This window comes from Sapajus apella, unplaced genomic scaffold (assembly GCF_009761245.1).
Source record: "Sapajus apella isolate SASKATOON/1434 unplaced genomic scaffold, GSC_monkey_1.0 scaffold126, whole genome shotgun sequence".
NCBI classification, from domain to species: domain Eukaryota; kingdom Metazoa; phylum Chordata; class Mammalia; order Primates; family Cebidae; genus Sapajus; species Sapajus apella.
The window spans coordinates 4,299,993-4,319,370 of record NW_022437066.1 but is presented as its reverse complement, the minus strand read 5'-3'; the positions used below and the strand labels follow the sequence as shown (position 1 = coordinate 4,319,370).

Sequence of the window (19,378 nt, the reverse complement as noted above, 5' to 3'; positions counted from 1 at the left end):
GCATGTTGAGGGATCTACCATGTTGGAGAATCTGGCATGTTGAGGGATCCAGCGTATTGACAGATCTAGCATGCTTCTGATCCACTCATTGTGCAGATGGGTGTCTGTGCCCCCCAGAGAGGGGGCCTTGCCCAGGGTCAACTGGCACATCTGCTGCAGAGTGAGACACAGGCTAGGTACCCTGAATGGTTGTGGGCAACAAGTTGTTGGTAGAGGGGATAGGAGGAGGGCAAAGGACTGGGTTTCTGGGTGCTGAGCTCAGCAGCCTCTCCCAGAACCCCCCAGACCTCTCCTGCTCCGAATACCGCATGGTCTGAAATATTTATGCACATCCCTAAAGAAGCCTATGGTTCAGGCCCATCTCTCTGGCAGGCCCTGCAACTGTTGACATTGGTGATTTCAACACAGCAGAGAAAGCTGCTCAACAAGTAGCGTGCTCGGCAATCCCCCCTGAGAAATTCCGTGACCTGGGGCTCCTGCCCATGCCATCCTGTACTGCCCCACTGGAGTTCCTGAACTGTGTAAGTCTAAACACGTTGCTGCCTCACTCAAACACCCTACGTGGCTCCCCGTGCCTCCTGATAATAAGCACAGGATCCCGTGCCAAGCACCATTACCTCTGTGCCAGGAGGGCATGGCACCCTTCACCAATGCCTCCTTTCATTGCTTGGACAGCCCAGGCAAGGTTTATCATTATGCCCATTTTACAGACAAGAACAGAGAGCCTGGCACAGGGAGAGAAAAGCACAGGGTCAAATGGTCAGGGGTGAGGGCTCCAGGGTGAACGTGGTGTGCCACTTCAAATCGGATGTCTCTCCTTTTCCCTCCATCCCCCACCCTCAGCTTGCCTGTAGGGATGAAGTAAACTCACCACCTTCCCTGCATCAGACCTAAGCCCCATGAAGGCAAGAGCCTGCCTTCCCACTGCAGTTCTCCGACCACCATGGGGCGGCACAGCTCATGCACACAGTAGGGCTGCACTGGCGCTGATTTCAATACAGTGGTGGCCACTGGGCACACTTGCACTGCAGGCGAGGAGTGGGCTGGAGTCTTTTCCCCATGGCCCCCACCCTCACCTGCCTGGTCCCCATTGTTTCCTGGGAGAGGCGGGAATAGCAGCACAGAGCTGTAGGCCAGGCCAGGGCTCCGGACTGCCAGAAGGCAGATGAGATGCATCAAGAACTTTCTGGGCTGTGGTTTCCTGATCCCCCAGCGTGGATCGGGAAATTGGGGATGGGAGAGTGGGGCTTGAGAACCCCGGGCAAGTCCCAGCTCAGCTGCAGACAAAGCTGGCATTTTCTGTCCCTTAAAAATAACAATGTGCAGAAGTTGGTTTCTTAAAACCCTCCCTGCTGCTTTTCTTTCTTTTTTTTTTTTTTTTTCAGCTTCATCTTCCAAGAACTGAGCGCAGCTCCTGGTCCCAGTTCAGGGCCTGGAAGGCAGACGGGAGGGAGGGCCAGGCCAGGACCCACTGGAATCACCAGAGCTCTTCTTTATTAAACACATAACTAAGCCCCAGCCTGGTGCTTCAATGAACCCCACAGGCACAGCTGGCACGGGCGCTGTGAACATCCTCATGCAAAGATGAGGAAACTGAGGCATGAGGAGGGAGGAAGCACAGCCTGGATCCGACCCCAGGCCTCTACCCTCCAGAGTGGCCCAGCACCTCGAGTTCATGTTCAATAAAACTCTTAGATGCTCAGTAAGGCCCTTTCTGACTCAGGCTCACGGAGAGGAGCAGACAGAATCTGCTCAGCAGGAACATGCCTGGAGTCCCCAGAGAGGCCTGGGACCTAGCAGACACATGGAAGGCACCCCAGACCCCAGCCAGCAGTGTGGCCGGGAAACTCTGCCCCCAGCCAAGAATTCCAGCCCTTACCAAGGTCTCCCCTGCCTGAAGGGCTGCTGCATGTCCAGAGGCCCACAGAACAGCATTCTCAGTCAGGACATGGGACACGTGGGGCCAGGCTGAGAAAGAAACCTGGATACTCCCGTTGCCTTTTGTGAAGGAAGCTTCCTGGGATCCTGAGGAAGGCAGCAGCTCCGCAGCCACGTCCCTGCCCCTGTGCTGGCAGAAAGGCTTTCTGCTTGGGCTCCTCGGCGGGCAGGCAGGCTCTGGAAAGGGCAACGCCCAGCTACTGGGACATCCTGGTCTATCTTCCAAGGTCCAAGCCTAGCCCACCCCACTCATGAACGGCTGCCTCCCTTCTGGGTCTACCTTGCCCTGCCATGACCACCCTCTGCCAAGCGGCTGGCCTCCTGGGGCCGGGGCAGCCTCTTCGGTGGCAGGTGCCTGCTATCCCCTGGCACTGGGCCCCTGCCTCCCAACCCCCTCCATCCCGGGACCACCACAGCGGGCTTGGTATTCATGTACGCCAGGAACCAAGTGCTGTTCTGGATGCGGGAGACACCCAGGCCCAGCCTCAGGGCCCTGCCCGCCTGGGTGTCTGGGGAGGGGGCAGTAACGGCGGCTGAGATGACACCCACATTGCTCCTGTTGGGGCCACGCACACACCAGCTCATCCTGCCCCCTCCTCCTGGCTTGTCTCCCTGCAGGGGACCCTGCCAAGCTATCTCCACAGCTGGCATGAGCTCTCCACGGCAGAGGTCGTCCAGACCTCCCCGGTGCCACCCTAGTGGCCTGTCCCTCAAACTGGGCTTGCACCAGCATCCCCTGAACGTGCTGAAACCTGACTGCAGGCTCCACCCTGCGGCTTCGGACTCAGGTGTGCAGAGAAGATGCCTTTCTCCCCAGGGCCTGGGGAATGCTGATGCTGCAGGGGTGGGAGCGCACGGGAGAACCACAGTCCTGAAAGGTGGCCCAAAGCAAGTCCGGCCCAGCAGGGGCTCCTCTGAGTGGGTCCAACCTGACCCTCACCCTACCCTGTCTGCGTGGCCTCTGCCTCAGGACTGGGACCGCTCTGAGGATGCGCCCACTGGCCTCGGGGACCATCCCTTGGCCCGGGAGACCCCTGGCACCCCTGGCACTGCCCTCTCCCTTCCAGGTGACTGACTCCTTCTGGCTCTTTAAGACGGTGCCAGGCCTCGCCTCCTCCAGGAAGCCTGCATGGATCCCCACTGCTCCCAGCCTGGCCCACCCGCTTCATTTTCCTTGTTTTTCTGGAGCTGCTCCCTTGGCCAGGACACTGTGACCTCAAGTCCAGCGCCGTGAGGGTGGGCTCTGGGCCTCACCTTGACTCACAGGCCTGGTAAACAATAGGTGCTCCATAAATGCCTGTGAGTTGAGTCACTGGCTGAGGAGGAGCTCCTTGGAGCCAAGCACCCTGAGAGGGGCAAGGTGCTGCTGTGTCCCTGCAGGACTTCTCATGTAACGGGGTCATGACTGCAACTCCAGAGAGCGGAGGTGCACCCCCCTCTGCCATCTTGGAAGCCCTGGGAAAGTCAACCTGGACCCAGAATTGAGCTCACTCCTGAGCAACCTGAGAGGGAGGCCGAGGGTGTGTCCTGCAGCCACTAATGTCCACCCTGCCGGTCAGGCGGATGGGCAGCTTACAGGCATAGACGAGCGCCTTCCCTCTTCCACGAAGACGCCCACGCTGGCTGAGCTGAGGGCCTCACAGAAGGGCGAAGGGGGCCGGGCATGGGGGCTCATGCCTGTAATCGTGGCACTTTGCGGGGCTGAGGCAGGTGGATCACCTGAGGTCAGGAGTTCAAGGCCAACCTGGCCAACATGGTGAAACCCCATCTCTACTAAAAAAAAAAAAATTCGCTGCACGTGGTGGCTCATGCCTGTAATCTCAGCTACTCAGGAGGCTGAGGCAGGAGAATCGCTTGACCCTGGCTGCACACTCAAATCACCTCAGGCAGTTACGTCTGCCCCAGACCCAGCAGCATCCCAGCCACTGACAGGACAAGCTCCGGGGTGGCCCAGGAATCAATACTTGCTTAGCTTTGCGGGTGCAGCCCAGGCCGAGGCCCTCTGAGTTAGGACAGGGAGTGTGAGTGCTGTGCGCCTGTGCGGTGCAGGTCATCAGGAAGCAGAGCCGCCCCTCGTGGGTCTTTACAGGGACCTAGGTCATGCTGATGAAGGTTTTCCCCACGTCGAGGTGCCCATTTCGCAGACGAGCAAACAGCGGGGAAGTGATTTGCCAAGGAAACGCAGCCAGCAGGAGGCCGACTCCCCCATCTCAGCATCTCTTCTCGCTCAGCCAACCAAGCAAGGTGACACCTGAGTCGGCTGTTTCCTTCTGTATCTCATCTCCAGAGTTCAGAATCTGTCCACTGCCATCCATGCCCTCTGCCACCCCCCGCCTAGCCACCGCCACTGCCTCCTCTGCCAGCCGCGGTCACGCCCCTGCTCCCAGGCCCTCGCCTTCATGCCCCTGCTCCAGGCAGCCTGTGCTTATGCCTGTTGGTGCCACCTCTCCCTCCCAGGCCCAGACACCTCTGACACTGTGTCCACATGTGCCTGGGAGTCAGAAGGACTTGGGCAGGAATCCATACTCTCCCGATTGGCATCGGAGCGAACATGGCTTCAGTCTCGTCTCTAAAACAGGAGAATTATGACAGTCTCCAGCCTTCCTCCCTCCTGCCTCCCTCCTCTCCGATGCTGAGAGCCAGCTGTGTGCCAAGCACAGTGCGGTGCTGGGGCCAGGGTCCCTGCCTCATCCTGGCCCAGGGAGATGGGCTGTTGGCAGGTTGGATGTGTACCCCAGCCCTGGACCTCAGACACCATCCATGGGCTGGCGGTGCCGGTGGCTTTGATGGTGGCTCACTGACCTCTCCTTGGAATTTCCCTCCTAAGTCTGGGCTGTGAGCTCCAGCGCAGGCCTATCTCAGCCACAGCCACTCCCCCTCCGCCACCCCCAGATCCACGGGACCCGGCACAGGCTCCTGGTGAGAGGAGGTAACAGTAACGGCCCGTGTGGGGCAGGCTCTGGGGCTGCAGGGACATTTCTGTGACTGTGCCAACTGGTAGGACCTCGATGATGTTTGAACAAAACAAGAGCAGCTTGTGCAGACCACGCTGTGGTTTGGCGTCTCATCCCAGCGCCACAAACCGAGCTGCGGTTTGGTTTCCCACACCGGCAGCCACGTCCAGAGCTGTGCCCTCGAACACGGCAGGGTCACCTTTGCAGTGCGTTTGTACCCTCTATGACGCCCCCATCAGTCCATCCAAGGAACCTCTCTGGAACACAGATCCTGATCTAGGCCCCAAACACCTGATGTCCTGGGTCCTCCAAAGTTGCCCCTGATTTACACTTCTGGCCTCACCTGCACTGCCCCAATGCCCTTTAGACTTGTCTGGGTAAGAGGGTGTTCCTCTGGCCTCCCAGCCACCACCTTGGCATTTTCTTGCTTCTGGGCCTTTGCTAGTGCCAGTCCCAGGACCCCGAACTCCCCTCCAGCTCTGCGTACTGAGATTCCTGGCCATCTGTTCCCATGCTCCTTGAGCAAGCCTTTCCTGATTCCCACCCCTGGAGATGGCTCTCTCTTCTGGGCTCTAGCAGCACCCACTGCCTGCACCACATGGTTGGCATTCACAGTATATATCAACCAACCAGCAACAAATATTCCTTGAGCTCTGACTGCATTCTGGGCCCAGCTCTGGGTCGCTGCCTTTGTGGAGTTTTCAGTCTTGTGGGGTGACATGAATGTGCACTGGTGGTTCCGGGGGTGTAAGGAGGGAGAATGGGGACTGCTAACAGGGGCGGCAGCCAGGAGAGGTGGCTCTGAGTGAGCGGCTCAGATGCTGAGACCTGAGGATGAGCAGTAAGAAGATGGGAAAGTGCCCCCCATGCAGGAAATGGCACATGCAAAGGCCCAGAGGCAGGCGAGGTGAGGCAGGACCTGGAGAGGCTCACCCTGCTTGGAGCATGAGCGCAGAAGGAAACAAGACAAGAGGGGCGAGGTCAGCAGAGACCCGGTGGGCGGCAGGGCGGCGGTGCCTGAGCCAGCCTTCCTGGGGCCCTGTCCCTGTCTCCCCCGCCACAGCCCGGTGCTCCTTCCTCTCTGAAACTCTTTCCAGGCCAGTCTTCCTCACATGTGAATGTCACCCAGCTGCCTGGGGAGCGGGGTACAGGACTATGTGCTTGTTTTGTTTTCGTTTTTGAGACAGAGTCTCCTTCTGTTGCCCAGGCTAGAGTGCAGTGGTGCAATTTCAGCTCATTGCAACCTCCACCTCCCAGGTTCAAGTGATTCTCCTGCCTCAGCCTCCCGAATAGCTGTGACGACAGATGCGTGCCACCATGCCTGGCTAAGTTTTGTAGTTTTAGGAGAGACAGGTTTTTGCCATGCTGGCCAGGCTGTCCTTGAACTTCTGACCTCAAGTGATCCTCCGACCTCAGCCTTCCAAAGCGCTGGGATTCCGGGCGTGAGCCACCGCACCCGGCCAGGACTGTGCATTTCTAACAAGCACCTGGTACTGCTGGTGCCCCACCTCGACCACGCTCTGAGGACAAGGGGCCGCAGCCCTTTGCTTCTGGCACATTGTGCGCTCCCTGGTTTCCCCCTCCCCCCTTGGCTGGCTCCTCCTCCTCTCCTGACCTCTAAGTGTGAAGGGGCCCAGGGTCGGGCCTCAGGCTCCCCTTCCTTCCCCATACCCACCCTTCCCACAGTGGCTTCCCCCGCTTTACAGCTTCCAGGCCGTGTATCAGACATATCCCCCACCCCATGGCTGTTCTCTGTCCCCTTAACCTGCTTGGTTTGTGCCTTTACCCATACTTGATGTATTCCACGTTCATTTACTGTCTGTTTCTTCCCTCTGGAATTTGAGTTGCTGAGGAAGGGGGCTCGGTCTCTTTATTCCAGTGCCTGGAATGGTGTCCTGGGCCCATGGTGGGTACCTCTCAGCCAAACGAGGGGTGAATGTGTCCAGGGGGCTGACCAGCAGAGTAATGGGACCAGCTCTGCTTTTGGGAGCGGCTCCGTGGCTGCAAGTGCAAGGCAGGCATGGCGGGGTGGGCGTGGAGGCGGAGTGGGAGGAAGCCACTCAGAGGCTGTCATGGTCATCAGGTGGGAGGAGGTGGTGGGCTGGGGAGAAGGGGGTGGGGAGATGAGTGGGAGGGAGCACTAAGAGGGCTCAGTGGTGGTTTAATGGGGAACAGGGAGAAGTCCTGGGAAACCAGAGGCTTCTGCCCTGGGCAGCTGGGAGCGGGAGCCCTGAGTTTGCCACGCTCCTGTCTAGGAGCAGGTGATGGAGGCTGCTTGAATCCAGATTGTGTATCACCTTGGCTAAGTTTCTTGATTCCTCCATGTTTCACTTTGATAAAATGGAGATGACAGTAGAAGTCACCCCATAGTTGGTGTGTGTGGGGTGACTCTTGTTATGCAAAGCAGCATTAGCCAGAGTTTCAGCCAAGATGGGGCTACAGGGACCAGGCTTGCCCTCTCGCCTGAAAGTGACATCAGGTGATAAAGGAAAGCACCCGTCAAGCCATGGGGGAGAGACAAGGAGGGCCCTGCGGTGACCCCAGCTCCTTCCAGCTATGTACAGGGAGCTCAGGTGCAGCCTGCTGGTCTCCCTGAGTTGTGGGAAGAGCTGACAGCCCCAGGAGGCCAAAGTGGGCAGAGGTCACAGGACACAGAACTGGGGAGGAGTGTGCTGCCTTGCAGGGGACCACACAGCTATGGGGCTCTGCAGAGGGTCCCCCATGAGTAGTTGGCTGAACAGTGACTCAAATGTGAGCAAAACTACCTGAGGCCAGAGAAAGAACCAGCTGGTAGGATTCCAGGGAACAGTATTCGAAGCTCTTACAGGTCCATAAATAGTTTCTCTTCCCACCTATCAGGAAAAGCTTCTCATTCATGAAGCACTGAGTAAGAGCACTCAGGAGGGTTTGGACTAACAGCTGCTCTAGTCTTGCCTAACACAGCTTAAAAGCAAGGCCTAAAAGGATCAAACTGTTTCCCAATAACCGAGCTGCATCCCAGAACAGACCTCACAAATAAGTATTGCAACATGACAATGAGGTGGAATTCACAACGCCTGGCACCCAGTAAAAAAGTTACCCGGCATGGGAAGAAGCAGAAAAACACAAACCATAATGAATGGAAAATGGACTCACTGGAACTAACCCAGAAGCGGCACAGGTGACGGAATTCGGAGACAAGACTATTAAACTAGTTGTTAACTGTAGCTCATGTGTTCAAAACGCCACAGGAAGGCTTGAGCACATTAGGCAGAGACACAGGAGACAGGAAGAAGAACCAGCTAAACTTCTAGAGATGAAGACATGACAGTGCCTCAGATGGGAACAGTGGACGGAATTGACCTCGGACTAGATACTGCAGAAGAAAAGATTAGCAAACTTGCAGAGAGCAACAGCAGCCATCCAAAATGAAACAGAGAGAAAAACATCAACAAACAAAAGAACAAACAGAATGGCAGTGAGGTGGCGATCTTTAAGTGGTCTAACAGATGCATAACTGGAATCTCCAAAGAAGTTGGGGCTGGTGCAAAAAAACAATTAGAAGAAATATTGGCTGAAACAATTTCCAAATTGGATGATATTATAAACCCACAGACCCATAAAGCTCAACAAAACACAAACACAAGAAACAGGAAGAAAATAACACCAGGGAACGTTATAGTCAAATTGCTTAAAACCAGCACTGAAGAGAAAAATCTAAACACAGAGAAAAGGGCTGCATGACCCACGGGCCCCGCTACCCGCCGCAGGTGGGAACGACGGCGGACTCCTTGCTGGAGACAATGAGACCCAGGAGACGGTGGAGTGGCATCTTCCAAGTGCTAAAAAAAAAAGAAAGGCCATCAACCTGGAATGTGCGATCCAGAAAAAGAAAAAAAAAACTTCCAAAACGAAAGGGAGATAAAGAGCAGCATTTACAGTGTCTCCTCTTCCAGACTAGTCCACGGAGGAAGGGCCTGCAGTGCAGCTCCTCAGACACACAGGGCTGGACCTACCCCTGTGGATTCTGACTTTCTCACTGGGTTTGGGTCCCAACCTGAGCCACAGTGACAACATCTAAGTGGCCAGTCTGGGGCTCCCTGCTGGGCCTTCAACCTCACAAAATCCAGCTTCGAGGCCACCCCAGGAGCCAGGTGGGGACTGGGTGAAGCCAGGCTTGTCTTGTAAGAGGTGGGATTGAGGAGATAGCAGCTCCTAAGGGGCTCTCCCCCTGGGGACCCCAGTCCCTTGGGCCAAGGCCCTTCAGAGCGAGCAGGGGATGGAAGAAGGCACAGGTGGGGTACAAGGCACGTTCTGCACAGCAACCCCGGACCTTATGCACCCCTACCCATCACCACAGGAGTGTGAAAACAAAAGAGAAGTGCATGTGTGTGTGTGTGTGTGTGTGTGTGTGTGTGTATATATATATATATATATTACAAAAAACAACAAACCAAAAAATACATAATGTCTATTTTAGCTGTTCACAAGGTTACAGGCAGTTTCCATGGCTACAGCTGTGTGCTGGGGTGAGGAGGTGGGGCTCTCCTTAACCCAACAATTGGGGCACTTGGACAATTTCTGCCTGGGAGCCAGGCACCCGCTGCTGGCAGAAAGGAGGGAGCGAGGGATCAAGGGAGGGAGGGAGAGAGGGAGGGAGGGCAGGACTGCTCTCCCCAGACTGTGATGTCCGTGGTGAATTAGAATAACGCACTCGTGCTCCTCAGCACGCTGCAGTTTCAGCTGAGTTTTTGGCTCTGTATCTCCCCAGAGAGCATCCTGAGAGCTAGAGACAGGAGTCCTCTCCTTATTTCACAGGTGGGGCACTGGGGACAAGAACTCAAGGCACCAGCAAACAGGTGGCAAATGAACACCTGGGCTGCTGGTTCATGTGCCTGATCCCCAGGGCTCCTTTCAGTGGCCCCTCTCAGGCTGCTCAGAACAGAGGTGCCCTGAGATCCCTGCCTTGTCAGGGAGAGCCTAGGGCAGGTGGAGGGGAAGGGTGCCAGCCTGCTGCTGCTGGATGCAGGCAGTGGCCCCCCCAGGGTCCCTCCACCCTCTCCCAGTGAGTGGCCCTCACATCCCTGCCCTGGGGGCACCGTCCACCTGGCCTGAGCTCCATACCTTCAGCTGTGTCTCCCACCCTCCTCCTGACCCGACTCCGGGCTGCAGCCACTCCGGCCTTTAAATGCTTCACCTGCACAGAGCCCACCTCTGCCTCCTGGCCTTTGCACATACTGCTCCATCGACCTGGAACTGCCGTCCACCCCTCACATGGTCATTTCAGGCTCCTGCTCAGTTCTCAGCTCAGACGTGACTTAGTCTGGGAAGCTTTCCTGCCCGCTCAGGCCTCCTCTGGGCTCCCCATCACAGCACAGAGTGCTGCATCGGCCACAGAGGGAACCTGGGCCACGGGACCCCACGCAAGCCTGACAGCAGCTGAAGCCTATGTCTGTGTTTGCATCTGTGTGTGCCTGTGAATGTGTGTCACTGTGTAAGGGGTGTGGCATGTGTGCATGCATAGGTATGTGTCTGTGTGCATGTGAGTGTTGAGTCTGTACATGTGTGTATCTGTGTATGTATGTCTGTGTGCATGCATGTGAATGTATGTCTGCATGTACCTGCATGCATGTGTGTGTGTGAGTTGTGTCTGTGTGTCTATGTGCATGTATGTGTGTTACTGTGCATGTGTCTGTGCATGTGTTCATGTGCATGTGAAAGTGTGCATGTATGAGCATGTGCATGTGTGTGCGTGCTTGTGTGTGATCTGTATGCATGTACACGTGTTTTTGTATGTGTGTGTGTGCATGTGATCTGTGTGCATATGTGTGTATGTGCATGAATGCGTGTCTGTGAACAAGTATGAGTGTGTGTGCATTTGTGTGGTCTGTGTGTGTATGCATGTGTGTGCTAGTGTGTCAGTGTGCATGTGCATACATGTGCAAGTGTGAGTGGGGTCTGTGTGCCTGCGTATGTCTGTTTGCATGTGTGTGGTCTGTGTGCATGTGTGTGGTGTCTGTGTATATATGTGTGTGCAGGTGTGCATGTGTATCTGTGTGCATATGCAAGTGTGGGTGTGGGCCTTCGACCTCACAAAACCCAGCTTCGAGGTGGCCTCTGTGCATATGTGTGCATGTGTGTGTGTTGTCTGTGTGCATGTGTAAGTGTGAACGTGTCTGTGCATGTGCGTGTGGGCTATGTGCAAGTGTGAGTTTGTGTGTGCATGTGTGTGCATATGCATTGTGTTTGTGCATGTGTGTGCATGTGCATTGTGTGCATGCATGTGGTCTGTGTGCATGTGTATCTGTGTGCATGTGTGTGGATGTGTGTGTGCATGAGTGTGAGTCTGTGTGCATGTGTGTGAATACGGGCTGTGTGCATATGTGTATGCGTCTATGTGCATGTGTGGGTGTGGTCCATGTGCATGTGTCTGTGTGCGAGTGTGTGTGTCTGTGTGCATACGTGTGTGTGTGTGTGTAGTGCTGAGGGTGGAAGAAGAGCAGCATGCAGGGGCAAAGGTAGAGTCCAGCAGCCTGGCCAATCCCAAAGAGACTGGCCCACATGGCAGCCGGGGCAGGGGCGTGTGCCACAGAGCCCATTTCCCTGTGGTGCCACCCACTCTCAGTTCAGTGGAGCCCAGGGCACCTGTCACTTACGAGGGAAGCCCTCAATGGCCCCTGCAGCTGGGCCTCTAGATTCCTGTAGCTCATTTAAAGCTGGGCCCAGCTTGTTCCCTGGAGCTTTAGAGGGGGTCTGCAGTGGGATGGGGTGGGAGTGGGGGTGAAACCAGAGGGTAAAAGGATGGGTGGAAGCCCAAGGACCCATGGGACTTGAGGAGGGGCTGGCTAAGCTCCTGGAATCACAGACTCCCAGAGTTTGAAAGCCACATTCTAGAGTCTTAGAAAATCAGAACATGGAACCAGTGGCTGCTCAGAATCTGAGACTCCTTTCCTCTTAGATTTGGAAGGGACTTTGGAAGACACCTGGTGTAATCGCATGCTCAGTGAACAGCCACAGACCCTCCCTAACCCTCTTCCCCTAGCAAATAAAGGCCATTGACTCAACTCTCCCTGGGTGAGGGGTAGGGGGGCGCTTCATTGCCTTGAGCTCTTGACTGAACTCCAGACATTTTGCTCCTCCCTGAGGTCACCCCAAGTTCTCTCCCAAGTGCCAGCCATGAGGACCCCTGGGAGGGCCCTACCTGCCTGCAGGCTGTCTGGAAGCAGAGCCCCAGAGGGCAGCAGAGCCCGTGAGCTGACAACGTGTCACCTATCCCTCACTCACACACTCCTCCTGGAGCCCTGAGCGCCACCCCACCCTGGGCACAGGGGTTACAAAGACCCACTGGGCCCCCTTCCTGAGCCTCTGAGCTCTCTGGGCAGGGCACACCTTTGAAGCTGACTCAGCGATTCTACGATAACTTGTGCAGGTCACTCCGCTGCCCTGGGCAGTCTTTGACCAAGGCTTCGGCAAAGACCCTGCCTGCAGCAATTTTTTAACATTAATTTTCCTTTTTAAATAAATTGGGCTGAGCCATTTTTAAACGAGTGGAGGTGTGCTGTTGAAAGGGTCTGTCTGGCATTCGAGAGGGTTTTTTAGAAACCGGTTGTGCTGTCAATCCAATATCAGCATTAACCCCAGGGGCCTGGCCCCGCGAGACCCCCGCCCCCGGAGTGCCCTTCCGATGACTGAAACCCCCGTAACTGGAGAACGACGGGTGCTACATGGATCAGATGCAGCTGCCCCCTGGATTGCTGCTACATGCTGCCTCACTTTCCGTTTCTGGAACGCTCCAAGTCCCTTCTTCCCTGAGGACGTTTTGCTGGATTTGAATGTTTTGAGGGAAGACCCTGATGGGAAACCAGACGCCATCTCTGTTTCTAATCATGGGGTGTCTTGGTTTGGAGGAGCCACAGCCACACAAAACAGCCAGCCATCTGACCACCATGGCATCAGGGCGCATCTGAGAAGGGCTGACAAAAGCTAGGACCTGGCACTGGACAGGAGGTCCTTCAGCCGGAGAGGGGAGTAGCTGGAAGGAGCCTCACAGAGGAAGGGACTCTCAGGCTTCCAGAAACAGGCAGTAGCTGGCACATGGGAGTGCCACAGAGAGGAGCAGCAGAGAAGCTGGGGGCTGGCAAGGTCTCTCCTGGGCGGGGCTCCACGGGCCGCACGGGGCTGGGTTCTGTCCTCAGCTGGGAATGGTTTTAAGCAGGGTTTGAACCCTGCCACACATACACACACACAGGGAGCTTTGGCACTGCCACAGGGGCCACTTGGCAGGGCCTGTCTCCAGCCATGCCCAAAGACCCCCAGTATAACATCAAGTGCCATCTGCCACGCTTCTCCTTGGGTCCAGCATCTCCCATGGGTGATGACGGAGAGTCCTCATCACGCTGCAAGGGGGAAAGAGCTGGGCCTGTTCCCATAGACCAGGAAACTAGGGCACAGAAAGGGTTAGTACGGTGCCTACGCTCACCAGCTGGAAGAGTTCGAATCCAGGTGGGGTTGAGCTGTGGGGTCCCACGCTGTGACTGTTCAGAGCATCTGGCTGGTTCTGCGGACCTGCCCTCGCCCCCGCCCCGTCCCCTCATGCTCTCCCTGCTCCTCTGTCCTCCTGCTTCCCTCCCTCAATGCTCCTCCCTCCCCCTTGGGCGCCTAGGCAAGGATGGGCATTCCTAGGAAGAGAAGGGCCGGCAGTAAAAGGACAGCACAGCCCAGAGGGGACAGAAGAGACCACACGAGTGATCGCTGAAGACTCTGGGCTGGAAAACAATTTTTTTTGAAATAGAGATCTGTTCAGTAATTAGAGGGAACTCTCATGTGGGAAGTTCCATGAAGGCAAAATTAAAGTTGACTCTATTTTAATTTTGTAAATGGGTTCACACGCAGGCAGGAGGTTTCTGCATAATGAGTATTTAACCAAACAAACTCGAAACACAGGTAAACACCAGAAGCTCACAGTCGATAATGTTGCAGAGAAGCTGATATTTTTCCGGTAAAATATTGGACTTTTTTTCCTGTCTGCCTTTGAACCAGAATCGAATCATTATCTCCCAGAATCAGCCCTCTTAAAGCAGTGGCTGGTTTTGAATCATATAGAGGCAAGACTTGGGATGGGATTTCCGACCCTAAATGTGGTCCTCCTTCCAGCCAAGACTGCTGGGCTCCGGGGCGGAGGAGGGGCCGGCACGGGAGGTGGGCCCAGGGAGAAAGGGCGCCTGGGCTGGGCAGGTGCTCGCCTTCGGATTGGGAAAATGAACATCTTTATTTTGTTTTAGTAAAGCTCCTTAATGTATCAAGTGAGATTGCATTTGCCAACGCCAACTGGAGGACTAGAAAACCGGATGTAAACACGACATTTCAAACACAAAGGTGAGGCCCTTGACAAATGCTACAGAGAAGCCTCTGATGCTCCCAGGGGCCTCCTCTCCTACGGCTGCGGGTCCAGCACGTCCCCAGCACGTCCCACTTAAGCCGGCCTTTTCCACCCACGCCTCAGATCACTCTTGGCAAAATAATCAGAGCCAATGCTAGGGGGATGCATTGGCAGGAACCGCAGAGGGTCTGCAAGGCCGGTGAGCGGAATGGAGACCAGGGGATGGGAGCCGGGGGACGGCACGTGGGAAAACCCACCCCAGCCACAATGCAGCTTGGAAAGTTAAAAGGCAATGAGATGACGGGGAAGAGGCCCAGCCTGTTCTCACCCATCCGCAAAGGTAGTAGAGGAAATCCAGGGGCATGTTTAGCAGGGCCACTGATCATTAGCCAAAGATGACAAGAGTAGTCCTCCCGCCTCCCAGTGATGACGGGAGCCCCCGTCTATGCCACACCGGCTCCTTCTCTGCTCCACACTCATCTTTCCCGGCTTAGCTCAAGCGCCACCTCCAGGAAGCCGTCCCTGCCTGCTCCAGCCCAGAGTGTACATACATTCCTTTGAAGCTGGGGCACCTGCTACCTTGCACCCATCTTCCAATCCATGGACCGCTGCTCTTACATTGCTATTTCTGTCTTTCTTTTTTTTTTTTTTTTTTTTGAGACGGAGTCTCATTCTGTCGCCTGGGCAGGAGTACAGTGGTGTGATCTCGGCTCACTGTAACCTCCACCTCCCAGGTTCAAGCAATTCTCATGCCTCAGCCTCCTGAATAGCTGGAATTACAGGCGCACACCACCATGCCCAGCTAAATTTTTTTTTGGATTTTTATTAGAGACAGGGTTTTGCTATGTTGGCCAGGCTGGTCTCAAACTCCTGACCTCATGTGATCCGCCCACCTCGGCCTCCCAAAGTGCTGGGATTACAGATGTGAGCCATGGCGCCGGCCTATTTATTTCTGTTCACACTGCACATCCCTCGCCCAACTATGAAATCCTTCCCTGGGTGATCACTTCAGTGAACAAGTGTATACAATGAACACACACAAAAAACAAAACCTGCCTGTGACCTACATCCCTGTTTACCGATATGAGTCCAGTTAAATCCATGACAGACCGGGGTGTCGACGCACAGACATAACCAAGACCTGTTAAGTCAAAGGACAGGGGGGACACACACAGACTGGTCCCCTGGGGGGGGGGCCCGTGTGGCTGACACAGCAGAGCACTGGGGGCCGGCCACACCCAGGAAACCGGGGGCTTCTACTTGGTAAAAAAAACAGCCAACCAACAACAGCTGAGTCGCCTGGTTTTTCTCTTCCTGGAAGCATGTGCTTCTTTTATTCACACACCCTTTAATAGATGTTCAAACTTAATATACGTTAGTTAAATATATAAGGAGCCTGAGGGAGACAGTCGCCCTTGCTTTATGCGAGTAGCATCTCTTTTCTGCCATGGTGGATGGTGAGTCTCAAACTCCAGGAACAGAGGAATCACCTGGGGGCCGGTTACAACAGGTCTGGGGGCCTGGGAACCTGCGTTTCTCACGGGTTCCCAGGGCTGCTGCTGCTGCTGGTCCTCAGCCCCCATCTGGAGTAGCACGATTTCAGATGGATGTCTGTAAGGTAGTGCAGCCAAACACAGTAAATGCAAATGAGGATGATTACAAAAGAGAGAGGATGATTCTCCAGGGATCCGGGACCTGCCAGCGGGCCCGGCTCCCAGACAGGGCCAGCCTGTTGCACGCAGAGACCGTGGACCCGCTCATGAGGAACAGAGATGGAGGTGGCGATGGTTCTGTTTGTGAACACTGAGGTCAGGAGCCAACGCCGCCCCACGGTGTGGGGTTTGCCTGCCTGCCAGGTGCAGTCTGAGGCCCGCTGGCCCTGACGCCACCTTACGGCAGAGCCAGGAAGTGAGCATGACCCGGCGGACCCGGCCTGGAGGAGGTTTTTGCTGGGGCTCGGCCGGGCGTGGGCTCTTCTCCCGGTCTGCTGGCTGGGAGGTAAGCTGGCACATCCTGCGCGGCAGATGTAATGATTGCTGTTTTATGAATGAAGAACCTGGGGCCCAGAGAGGCTGAGAAACCTCACGAGGGACACACAGCTTGGATAGAAACACGGCTCTGCTCAGCTACATGTGCTCTTGTCCAGTCGGCAGTACCTCCACCCTCAGTAGCCAGGGAATGTGGTGGGCGAGCTGGCAGCCCCAGGAGCCTGGATCGTTTTGGGGCCTCTGTCCCTGTCCTTGCCTGGCCTCCACCTGAGCCTCCCAGCTGCTGCCACCTTCTTCCAACTCTGCCACTTGGGAAAACCGAGCACAAGGGCAGAGGTGACAGCTCGGTCCAGCAGGGACCCACTCCCACAGGCACGCCTCCCCGAGGGCCAGGAGCACCCAGAGCACAGGCGCAAGGCCCAGCCCAGCGGGGTGCCAGCTCTGACACTGACTCGGAGCTGCTGCTGAAACCACAGCCCTCCCTGGCCCTGGGGCTGCATCCTCACTGCCCACCTGCGGCCCATCCCAAGTGCCCGGTGCTGCCTGAGCCTGCCTTAAGAGGGTGGTATAGGTGTGACATTGGCGCAGTCCTAGGCTGTCTCCCACCACCCCCACACAAACATCCAGCCCCCTCCATGCCTGTCACCTGCCCTCTCCTTACCACCCTGGTCCAGGCCCCCACTGTTTCCCTTCCCCCCCAGCCTCCTGTCTGCAGGGCCCCTCTCCAAGTCATTTCCCATGGTGCGGCCAGAGAGTGTCCCCTAAAGGCCAGAGCTGACCGTGTCCCTCAGGTTCACAAGGCCTGGTTCCTGTGGACCATGGCAGAAAGCCTGACCACTGAGCAGGGCTTAGAAGCCTGGCCGAATTGGACCCCACCTGCCTTTCCAGCCTCCTCCTTCACTGATGAGGCCCCAGGGAAGGAGGCACAGTCTCCATTTCCCAGCCCAAGACCTTCAGGCCCAGGGTCCCACAACCAAAAAGCAGCAAAGCTGGGCCTTGCATTCTCCCTCCACCAGCTCATTTCACCCCAGGGGCCATAGGAGTCCTTCCCCTCTGGAGCAGCCCCCAGCAAACGGGGCTGAGGCCAAGGACTGCAGGAGGATTCAGCAGTGGAGGGAAGGAGCTGGCAAACACTGAGGCTTCAGAACTCTCAGATCCCCTCTGGAGCAAATCCAAAGCGAGAGACACCGCCAGGAACACCGGCGCCAAATGTGGCAGCAGCGGCTGAGAAGCCCCCAGCCCCACTCTGGCCTCTGCAGGGTGGCCCGGGGACCACATGCTCTCAGTGTCGAAAAGCCTCTCGCCCGGGCTCACAGTTGCCCCGGTGCCCCATGTGCCAGCAGAGAGGGCAGAAGCACCCTCAGTTTTGCAGATGGGGATGCCGAGTGATGTGCCTGTGGTCTGGCCTGGAATCCACTCCCCTTGCCACACAAATTGCCGTTTTACTGACACATAGATCAGGACTTGCTACTCTGGAGTGGGACGTGGGGCCAGGAGCTGAGTGGAGGACAGGACAAGGGCCTGGCTGCTACTCAGCCTCCCCCCCTGCCCCAAGACTTTAGAGTCAGAGATAATTGACTGAGATGTAATAAATCTCTCCCCTCCCGAGTGCTGTAATTACTCCTCGCTGGAGCTCGCTGCCATGAGACTGCAGAGGCAGGCCCACGTGGCAGGAGCCAGAGGTCTCACTGCAGGAGTGGGTCCCCATGCTGTGAAGCCTCACCCGGAACCAGCACCAGAAGAGTCAGGAATATAGAGTTGACCCCTAAATATATAAAACTGGGGTGATCATGTTTGAGTAGGGAGTAGGGTTGGCAGGGATTGGGGGCTTGGACTCAGGTCAGTCTGAAGATTTCAAAACTACTCTGCGCGCCCTCAATACCATGGCAGAAAGGAAGGGACTGCACTCCTCCCAGCCTCCCTACTCCATCCGGGACTTCGATGAACAGAGCTGCAATGGCTCGGAGGGGACATTAAATGATCACCCATAATTTTGTACATGGGAAACTGAGGTTTAGAGAGGAAAGTGACTTGCCCAAGGTCACCCAGAAAGGTGGACAGAACTTGCCAGATAAGTCCCGGCTTCTCCATCTGTGCCCACCTTTCCCCAGGTGCCCTTGTTCATGTTTGCTGATGGTACTGGCATGACAGACGTGCGCTGGGGACTCCAGCCTCAAGGCTAGGAGGAGCTCTGTGGGGCTCCTTCCCCTACCTGCTGGAGAGGCGAGGGTGGGGACACTGCAACACCTCTGTGCACCAGCGTTCTGTGTGGTGTTGGCACATCCTGAGAATCCAGCAATGCACCCCAGAGCTCCCACTCCCTCCCCATGCACTGGGGCGCTGAGGCTGGGAAAGCTTAAGGATCCTTCCCAGACCCCCACATCCTTCAGGAGCCATTTCCAAGCTTTCCAAGCGAGTCCAGACCAGCCAGCCCCATTGGAAACTCAGCTGACAGGGAAACCAAAACCCAGCTGGATCCAGGGTACAAAGTCTGCCCTGCGGGTCTTTTCCATAGCATCGTGCAGATACTCAACAAACTGCCAGCAAGTGCAAGACCGAATGAACAAAACCCCACATTTCCTGGGCTCCCGAGCCTTAGAGTGAGATTTTTTCACAAGCCGCCAGCACCTAAGCTGTTTAAGAAGCTTGCAGCCAGTGCACCAAGAGTTAAAAGCAGCCCTTGCCCAGCCCAGGAAGTGCTGGTTCTCACCTGCTCAGGTAAGTAGAGCCCTGGTCACATCTACTCCACTCTCAATTCTGTAAGGAGGGAGACGGTGGGAAGATGGGCAAGGGTGCTTTCCCAGCAACCCTGAACTTTTTGGGGGCTGGCAGTTACTGCTCTCCCCAGAAGCCCCGAAGAGCCGGGGCTGGCAGGGCTGAGGGAAATGTAGGGAGAAGGCTGGAAGGGTGGCCTGCTGGCTTGCCTGAGCTCCTACTTCCTGGGGAAGGTGCCAGGATGAATGCTGGGGCTCAGGCCTCAAGGATACTCCCCTTATCCTGCAGAACAGTCTATGAATTTGGGCCTCAAGTTTCTTGTCTCAGAGCCACCAGGGCTGCTGCAGGACACACACTGGCAGGACCACTTGTGCCCAGGCAGCCCCTGGCCGTGGAAGGATAGGACATGAGTGGGGTGAGACAGT

At 56.1% G+C, this 19,378-nt stretch overlaps 1 protein-coding gene across 2 annotated transcripts in view; it reads right to left on the bottom strand.

Moving 5' to 3' along the window:
• The window catches only part of FAM163B (family with sequence similarity 163 member B), a 32,005-nt gene that overhangs the window by 11,146 nt on the left and 1,481 nt on the right, over nt 1–19,378 (bottom strand). The gene's annotated exons all lie outside the window — the stretch shown is intronic.